Here is a 9,720-nt window from a genome sequence, read left to right on the forward strand (position 1 = left end):
CAACTTCATAAGAATCCATCGAGGCCTGTTCTGTCTATCCCGTGTCCTGGGTCAAGTCCAGTCCAGTTTGGAACAGTTTAGAAGTGTGGATATGGCATTGGATATAACAGTCTTGGCAATCCATTGGGTTTCATTACTATAGTCTCCATGATGACGCTTGTTCTGGGGCAACTTCATCTTACTCTGCTTTATCAGCCCCACCTATAGTTGATCTTTGCTCAGTAGGAAGTGAAACGTTAGAGGGCCAGTCTAAGAGTCACACCAAGTAAACCAATGAGTCATAACAAAGCACTGAGATTACATAAGAATTGGTGTTCTGTGTTATTTTTGGAGAAATGTCAACGTGAGATTAAACTCGCCTTCCTGTTTGGCCAAACACTCTGGTACAGAAGTCCTGTTGTTTTACATTTTTGGGGAAACCCGTAAGACCTAATAAAGTTGATATATTGTTAAAGGCCAGGCACAACAGGCTAAAATTACATTTTTGCATCTTATATATTTTGAGATTTCTTGGTATTTTGGTCCATCGACAACTTGACGAATATGTATATTTAATTTATCATACTACTGTCATCAAAATGGCATGGATTATAACCACTTTTAAATGGACATATATCCATAATTTCAAAGCTCATTTCATAGAGATTTTTACAAACTGGACTATAAGTAGTAAATTACTTTGACGAGATGGTGATTGGGGGGGTCAAAATAGGCATTTGGCGATTGGTAAGCTAAATTCAGTGTAACTGTCTTTAACTGCCATTTCCCTAAAGTCAGACTCTTTCCAAACGGCACCTCGTGGGATATGCAAAAAAACGGAAAAGGGTCTCACTTTAGAGCAATTATAGCTGGGCAACTTGTTCTTTCTTCAAAGCTCTGGGAAGTGAGGTGATTTTCTAAATAGTTATATAGTTCTATAAATATACATGCAGATGTTCTGCCTGCCCTTTGTTGTGTGATTGCGATTGGACCAAGATTTGAGTCACATTTCAACCAAACTACAATCAGTAAAGCTGTAATAAAACATATGATGACCTCATATGATGACCTCATTCACATGATGTAACCAATGTTTAGATCCACTGCCGATACTAAAGTTATTGAATCTTCATCTTCATTTAAACTAAAGTAAAAATGTAATAAAAACTAACACAATAAAATAACAATAATGAGGCTATTTACAGGTGGTGGGGATTCAGGTTAGTCGAGGTAATTTGTACATGCAGGTAGGGGTGAAGTGACAATGCACAGATAATAAATAACGAGTACCAGCAGTGTACTAAACAAATGGGGGGGTGGTCAATGTAATAGTCCGATGGCCATTTTGATGAATTGTTCAACAGTTATATGGCTTGGGGGTAGAAGCTGTTATTAAGGAGCCTTTTGGTCCTAGACTTGGTGCTCCGGTACCGCTTGCCATGCGGTAGCAAAGAAAACAGTCTATGACTTGGGTGACTGGAGCAGTTGCCATACGAGACGGTGATGCAACTGGTCAGGATGCTCTCGATGGTGCAGCTGTAGAACTTTTTGAGGATCTGGGGACCCATGCAAAATCTTTTCAGTCTCCTGAGGGGGAAAAGGCATTGTTGTGCCCTTTTCATGACTTTCTAGGTGTGTTTGGACCATGATAGTTTGTTGGTGATGAGGAAACCAAGGAACTTGAAACTCTCGACCTGCTCCATTGATGTTGATGAGGGCCTGTTCGGCCCGCCTTTTCCTGTAGTCCAGGATCCAGTTGCAGAGGGAAGTGTTTAGTCCCAGGGTCTTTAGCTTAGTGATAAGCTTTGTGGGCACAATGGTGTTGAACGATGAGCTGTAGTCAATGAATAGCATTATCACATAGGTGTTTCTTTTGTCCAGGTGGGAAAGGGCAATGTGGAGTGTGATTGAGATTGCATCATCTGTGGATTTGTTGGGGCCGTATGCGTATTGGAGTGGATCTAGGGTTTCCTTTCAATGCACTACATGGCTACTGACGTGAGTGCTATGGGGCGGTAGTAATTTAAGCAGGTTACCTTTGCTTTCTTGGGCACAGGGATTTAGCTTTTCTGGTAGGCTCGCGTCACTGGGCAGGCCCTGTGCAAGCCCTGCCACATCCGATGAATGTCAGAGCCACATCAATAATCCTGTATTGACACTTTGCCTGTTTGATGGTTCATCTGAGGTCATAGCGGGATTTCTTATAAGTGACCAGATTAGTGTCCCGCTCCTTGAAAGCGGCAGCTCTGGCCTTTAGCTTGATGCAGATGTTGCCTCTAATCCATGGCTTCTGGTTGGGTTATGCACGTACTGTCACTGTGGGGACAACGTCGTCGATGCACTTATTGATGAAGCTGGTGACTGAGGTGGTATTCTCCTCAATGCCATTGGATGAATCCCGGGAACATATTCAAATCTGTTCTAGAAAAACAGTTCTGTAGTGTAGCATACACGTCATCTGACTATTTCTGTATTGAGCGAGTCACTGGTACTTCCTGCTATAGTTTTTGTTGGTAATCACAAATCAGGAGGATACATTTATGGTCAGATTTGCCAAATGGAGGGCGAGGGAGAGCTTTGTATTCATTTTGTGTGTGTGTAGTAAAATTGGTCTAGAGTTCTTTTTCCTCTGGTTGCGAATGTGACATGCTGGTAAAGATTAGGTCAAACTGATTTATGTTTGCCTGCATTAAAGTTCTGATCCTGGTTTGTCTGGGACAGGAACGGGCACCTTCTTCCTCCTATCCAGGGTACAGGCCTCTGTTTTCTGTGTGCCTTTATTTTTATTTCACCTTTATTTAACCAGCTAGGCAAGTTGAGAACAAGTTCTCATTTACAATTGCGACCTGTGCTTTCCAAATATCCATCCCTGTCAAGCAGCCTAGTCTGTATGGCTGTAAATCACGTTCCATCACCCAGAGAATGAGATTGTTCTACGCAAAAAAAGGTTCCAAAAGGGTTCTTCGGCTGTCTCCATAGGAGAACCCTTTTTCTTTCCTAGCAAAAAGTGTTTTTGTTTCCAGGTAAAAATCATTTGGGGTTCCATGTAGAAACTGGTTCTATTTCGAACCAACAAGGATTCTTCAAAGGGTTCTCCTATGGGGTCAGCTTGTAGGTTCTAGATCGCACCTTTGTTTTCTAAGAGTGTAGTTCCTGGCTTGGATTCTATTCAGAGATGCTCTTCAGTTTCCAGCAAACAGACAAATGAAGTGTATTTATATATATATATATATATATAGTGCCTTATATAATATATATATATATATATATATATATATATATATATATTCGAAAGTATTCGGCCCCCTTGAACTTTGCGACCTTTTGCCACATTTCAGGCTTCAAACATAAAGATATAAAACTGTATTTTTATACATTAATACGGAGACTTGATTACACACAGGTGGATTGTATTTATCATCATTAGTCATTTAGGTCAACATTGGATCATTCAGAGATCCTCAATGAACTTCTGGAGAGAGTTTGCTGCACTGAAAGTAAAGGGGCTGAATAATTTTGCACGCCCAATTTTTCAGTTTTTGATTTGTTAAAAAAGTTTGAAATATCTAATAAATGTCGTTCCACTTCATGATTGTGTCCCACTTGTTGTTGATTCTTCACAAAAAAAGTTTTATATCTTTATGTTTGAAACCTGAAATGTGGCAAAATGTCGCAAAGTTCAAGGGGGCCGAATACTTTCGCAAGGCACTGTATATATATATATATATATATATATATATATATATATATATATATATATATATATATATATATATTCTTCACACAGTAGAAGGATCAGACTGAACGTAATGGAACATTTTCATGAATGTCATGTGTGTAATTGCAGTTTTCCATGCTTGTTCACCAATTTGTTCCTGAACTTTCTTTACGAAATGTAATGTTCTTCTGAGAGGACTCCTCACATTAGCAGATTTGGGAGGATTGTTCCTTTTTTATGGACTTTACACATACAGATCATAAATGTCATGGTACGTAAATGGTACTAATTTACTGAATTATTGAAAAAATGTCAATGCAACTAGAAGTTAAGATACCGTACCAGTCAAGTGTTGACACGCCTACTCATTCAAGGTTTTTCTTTGTGTTTTACTATTTTCTATGTTGTTGAGAGAATGCCAAGAGTATGGAAAGCTGTCATCAAGGCAAAGGGTGGCTACATTGAAGAATCTCAAATATATTTGTTACTACATGATTCCATATATTGACTACAACTACAGTATACTGTATATTGGCAACTAAACCTGTCAAATGCCAGCACCATGATCCAACCAATCATGCTTATGCCAGTCATGGTACAGTTGAAGTTAACATACACTTAGGTCGGAGTCATTAAAACGTGTTTTTCAACCACTCCACAAATGTCTTGTTAACAAACTATAGTTTTGGCAAGTCGGTTAGGACATTTACTTTGTGCATGACATAAGTTATTTGTCCAACAATTGTTTACAGACAGATTATTTCAGATATTACTCACTGTATCACAATTCCAGTGGGTCAGAAGTTTACATACACTAAGTTGACTGTGCCTTTAAACCTGCTTGGAAAATTCCAGAAAATTATGTTATGGCTTTAGAAACTTATGATAGGCTAATTGACATAATTTGAGTCAATTGGAGGTGTACCTGTGGATGTATTTCAAGGCCTACCTTCAAACTCAGGCTAGACACCATGGGAAATTCAAAATAAACCAGGCAAAAACAGTTCTAGACCTCCAAGTCTGGTTCATCCTTGGGAGCAATTTCCAAACACCTGAAGGTACCACATTCATCTGTACAAACAACAGTATGTAAGTATAAACACCATGGGACCACGCAGCCGTCATACCGCTCAGGAAGGAGACGCATTCTGTCTCCTAGAGATGAACGTACTTTGGTGCAAAAAGTGCAAATCAATCCCAGAACAACAGCAAAGGACCTTGTGAAGATGCTGGAGGAAACATTTACAAAAGTATCTATATCCGCAGTAAAACAAGTCCTATTTCGACATAATCTGAAAGGCCGCTCAGCAAAGGAAGAAGCCACTGTTCCAACACTGCTATAAAAAGCCAGACTACAGTTTGCAACTGCACATGGGGAAAAATATCATACTTTTTGGAGAAATGTGCTCTGGTTTGATGAAACAAAAATAGTTTGACCATAATGACCATCGTTATTTTTGGATGAAAAGGGGGGCGGCTTGCAAGCCGAAGGACTGGTGCACTTCACAAAATAGATGGCATCATGAGGATAGAAAACAATGTGGATATATTGAAGCAATGTCACGGTCGTCATAAAGAGGAGACCAAGGCGCAGCGTGGTAAGCGAACATAACTCTTTAGTTCGGTTCAGTGTTCTCTCTTTAATTAAACAAAACGAACCGTGAAGCAATATGGCTAGTGCAGAACAGGCAACTAAACATAGTTTGTGGGTTGTTATTCTATCCAAGGAATATGGCTACTTAAATATGGTCCCCAATCAGAGACAACGATAAACAGCTGCCTCTGATTGGTACTCAATCTAGGTAACCATAGACATATAAACACCTAGACTACATCAAATCCATAAATATACAAAAACCCCTAGACAATACAAAAACTACACAAAACACCATTGTCACACCCTGACCTAACCAAATAATAAAGAAAACAAAGATAACTAAGGTCAGGGCGTGACAAGCAACATCTCAGGACATCAGTCAAGAAGTTAAAGCTTGGTCGCAAATGGGTCTTCCAAATGGACAATGACCCCAAGCATACTTCCAAAGTTGTGGCAAAATGGCTTAAGGACAACAAAATCAAGGTATTGGAGTGGCCATCACAAAGCCCTGACCTCAGTCCTATAGAAAATTTGTGAGCAAGGAGGCATACACAGCTGACTCAGTTACACCAGCTCTGTCAGGAGGAATGGGACAAAATTCTCACAATTTATTGTGGGAAGCTTGTGGAAGGCTACCAGAAATGTTTGACCCAAGTTAAAACCTCTTGAAACTCCCCATCCCGGATCCGGGATCGTGACTAAAGCCTCAGAGGCTCATTAGCATAACGCAACGTTAACGATTTCTGAAAATCGCAAATAAAATGAAAATAATGCGCCTACTCTCAAGCTTAGCATTTTCTTAACAACACTGTCATCTCAGATTTTCAAAATATGCTTTTGAACCATAGCAATTGACTAATTTGTGTAAGAGTATGCTAAGCTAGCTTAGCATTTTGAGTAGCATTTAGCACGCAACATTTTCACAAATACCAGATAACCAAATAAATAAAATCATTTACCTTTGAAGAGCTTCGGTTGTTTTCAATGAGGAGACTCTCAGTTACATACCAAATGCGCAGTTTTTCCTGAAAGCGTCTGTGTGTAGGAGAAATCGCTCCGTTTTGTACATTACATTTGGCTACCGAAACGAACCGAAAATTCAGTCACCTACAACGTCAAACTTTTTCCGAATTAACTACATAATATCGACCGAAACATGGCAAACGTTGTTTGGAATCAATCCTCAAGGTGTTTTTTCACATATCTCTTCATTGATATATCGTTCGTGGAAGCCTGCATTCTTCTCTGAATTCTGTGGGAAAATACTTGCAGCTGACTTTTGCGCACCAATTTCGGCGCAGGACACCGGGCGGACACCTGTTAAATGTGGTCTCTTATGGTCAATCTTCCAATGATATGCCTACAAATACGTCACAATGCTGCAGACACCTTGGGGAAACGACAGAAAGGGCAGGCTTACTCCTCTCGCATTCACAGCCATATAAGGAGACAATGGAAAACAGAGCCTCAAAAATCCTGCTCATTTCCTGGATGCCGTCTCATCTTGGTTTTGCCTGAAGCTCACGTTCTAGGGCACGCACAGAAAATACCTTTGCAGTTCTGGACACGTCAGAGTGTTTTCTTTCCAAAGCTACCAATTATATGCATAGTCGAGCATCTTTTTGTGACAAAATATTGCGCTTAAAACGGGCACGTCTTTTTATCCAAAAATGATATAGCGCCCCTAGAGTTTCAAGAGGTTAACCTTTCTAGCGCAGTGGTTCCGCCGAAATTCAAAAACATTTTTTTGAAATATGTAACTTTCACACATTAACAAGTCCAATACAGCAAATGAAAGATAAACATCTTGTTCATCTACCCACCATGTCCGATTTCAAAAATGCTTTACAGCTAAAGCACAACATATGATTATGTTAGATCACCGGCAAGTCGAAAAAACATGCAGTCATTTTTCCAGCCAAAGATAGGAGTCACAAAAAGCAGAGATATAGATCAAATTAATCACTATCCTTTGATGATCTTCATCAGATGACACTCACAGAACATCATGTTACACAATACATGTATGTTTTGTTCGATAATGTGATTTTATATGCAAAAATCTTCCAAAACATCCAATGATTTTGCAGAAATACTAATAATAAATATTGATAAAAGATACTACTGTTATTCACCGAATTAGAAATAGACTTCTCCTTAATGCAACCACTGTGTCAGATTTCAAAATTATTTTACGGAAAATAAATAATGTGAGAACGACGCTAAGAACCCAAAACAGCCAGAGGAATAGCCACCACTTTGGAATCAACAAAGTTAGAAACAACACCATAAATATTCACATACCTTTGATGATCTTCAACAGAAGGCACTCCCAGGAATCCCAGTTCGGCAATAAATGACTGATTTGTTCCATAAAGTTCCATCATTTATGTCCAAATAGCCACTTGTTGTTAGCGTGTTCAGCCCAGTAATCCATCTTCATGAGGCGCGAGCATTTCATCCAGACAAAAACTCAAAGCTTCGTTAGTCCTTTAGAAACATGTCAAATGATGTATGGAATCAATCGTTAGGATGTTTTTAACATAAAACATCAATAATGTTCCAACCGGAGAATTCCTTTGTCTTCAGAAAGGCCTTGGAACGAGAGGTAACTCTGATTGGAGCGCGCGTCATGAGACCAAGGCTCTCTGCCAGACCACTGACTCAAACAGGTCTCATGAACCCCTCCTTTAGAGTAGATTCCTCATTCAAGTTTCAAAATACGGTTGACATCTAGTGGAAGCCCTAGGAAGTACAGCCTCATCCATGTCTCAATGTGTACTCGGTAGGCCAAGCTTTGAAAAACTACAAACCTCAGATGTCCCACTTCCTGGTTGGAATTTTCATCAGTTTTCGCCTGCCATATGAGTTCTGTTCATTCAAACAGTTTTAGAAACTTCAGAGGGTTTTCTATCCAATACTATTAATAACATGCATATATTAGCATCTGGGACAGAGTAGGAGGCATTTCACTCTGGGCACGCTATTCATCCAAATGTGAAAATGATGCTCCCTATCCTAAAAAGGTTTTAAACAATTTTAATGCAATGTTACCAAATAGCAATTGAGTGTATGTAAACTTCTGACCTACTGGGAATGTGATGAAAGAAATAAAAGCTGAAATAACTCATTCTCTCTGCTATTATTCTGACATTTCACTTTCTTAAAATAAAGTGGTGATAAAGTATGAAAAACTGAATTTAAATGAATTTGGCTAAGGTATATGTAAACTTCTGACTTCAACTGTAATTGTGTGAGATGTTGTCACAAGTTACATTGCATTAGCTTCATCAGTCCAGTGTTTTTAGATGAATGATTACATCACTAAGAATATACACTGTTTATTAAATGCAGGCTTGTTTCACAATCTATCCAAGATAAATGGGAAATACCTCAACTCTCAGACAAGCACGTTTTTGAGAAGTCCCACTGTTATCATTTTTATGATTTTGCTTTATAATGATTGATATACAGCAAGTATTACTCTGTACCACCATTAGCGAGTAGACCTTATTTAGTGTTGTTGGTGTAGCTACATTCTTTACCAGTGTGGTGAACTTGACAATCAGCTTGAGTTGGCATGAGTATGTGAGCCAGTCTTTTTCATGTTACTGTACATTAGTAAGCAATGTTATCAGCTATATAGGAATGGTAACTTCACATCCCATTGTTCAGGGTTCAAGTCCAAACCTCAGTCTACTGAGACTTGCTAGTGCCAAAGAAAGTTGGAGAGCGGGGGTGTGCACTCTATATGTCTATGCATACCATTACTCGTCAATGGGGAAATGCAATCATTGTTCAACATTCTTGATTACAGCATGGTCAGATCACTCTGACTAATCAACACAATGTTGAAAACAATTCAACATGAAACTACTTTAATAGCAAATTTTAACATGAGGTCCGGATCTCTCTTGTAAGGAGATAAGTGTTGGTCTTTTTGGATAAACATGAATGGCTCCAACTACGATATAAATTACCAGGTTTGGTCTTTCATTTTCTTTCCCTCAACAGCTGTAGACAGGATATCTGTGACTGAACCTTTCCTATTTATAGCTAATGATGTTTGCTTTGTGTGATGGTTGAAAAAGCCAAGCATGCATTGCTCACATAGATAATGTTTATCGGAAACATGTTTTTCCAGCTCCGCTGGAGTTCATGCCAGTACTAGGACCCCCTACTTGCAGTCTATACCTAAATTTGAATTCACTTCCATGTTTTGCTAATTGAGAAAGATAATCGAAAGTAATCTTGATTTGAGTGTAAATAGGCTGTTAAAAGCCTGCTTAATTACTTGACACATTTCTCTTTCACCACCTGATCAATGGTTCAGTTCAGTGCAACTTTTTTTTACCTTTGTAAATTTAAGCATCTGGTCCCAGATTTGTGGTTAGGGACTAACCTCTACTTCCAGCCATCCCAGTTC

Source organism: Oncorhynchus masou, chromosome 15, assembly GCF_036934945.1.
Source record: "Oncorhynchus masou masou isolate Uvic2021 chromosome 15, UVic_Omas_1.1, whole genome shotgun sequence".
Classification (NCBI taxonomy): Eukaryota; Metazoa; Chordata; class Actinopteri; order Salmoniformes; family Salmonidae; genus Oncorhynchus; species Oncorhynchus masou.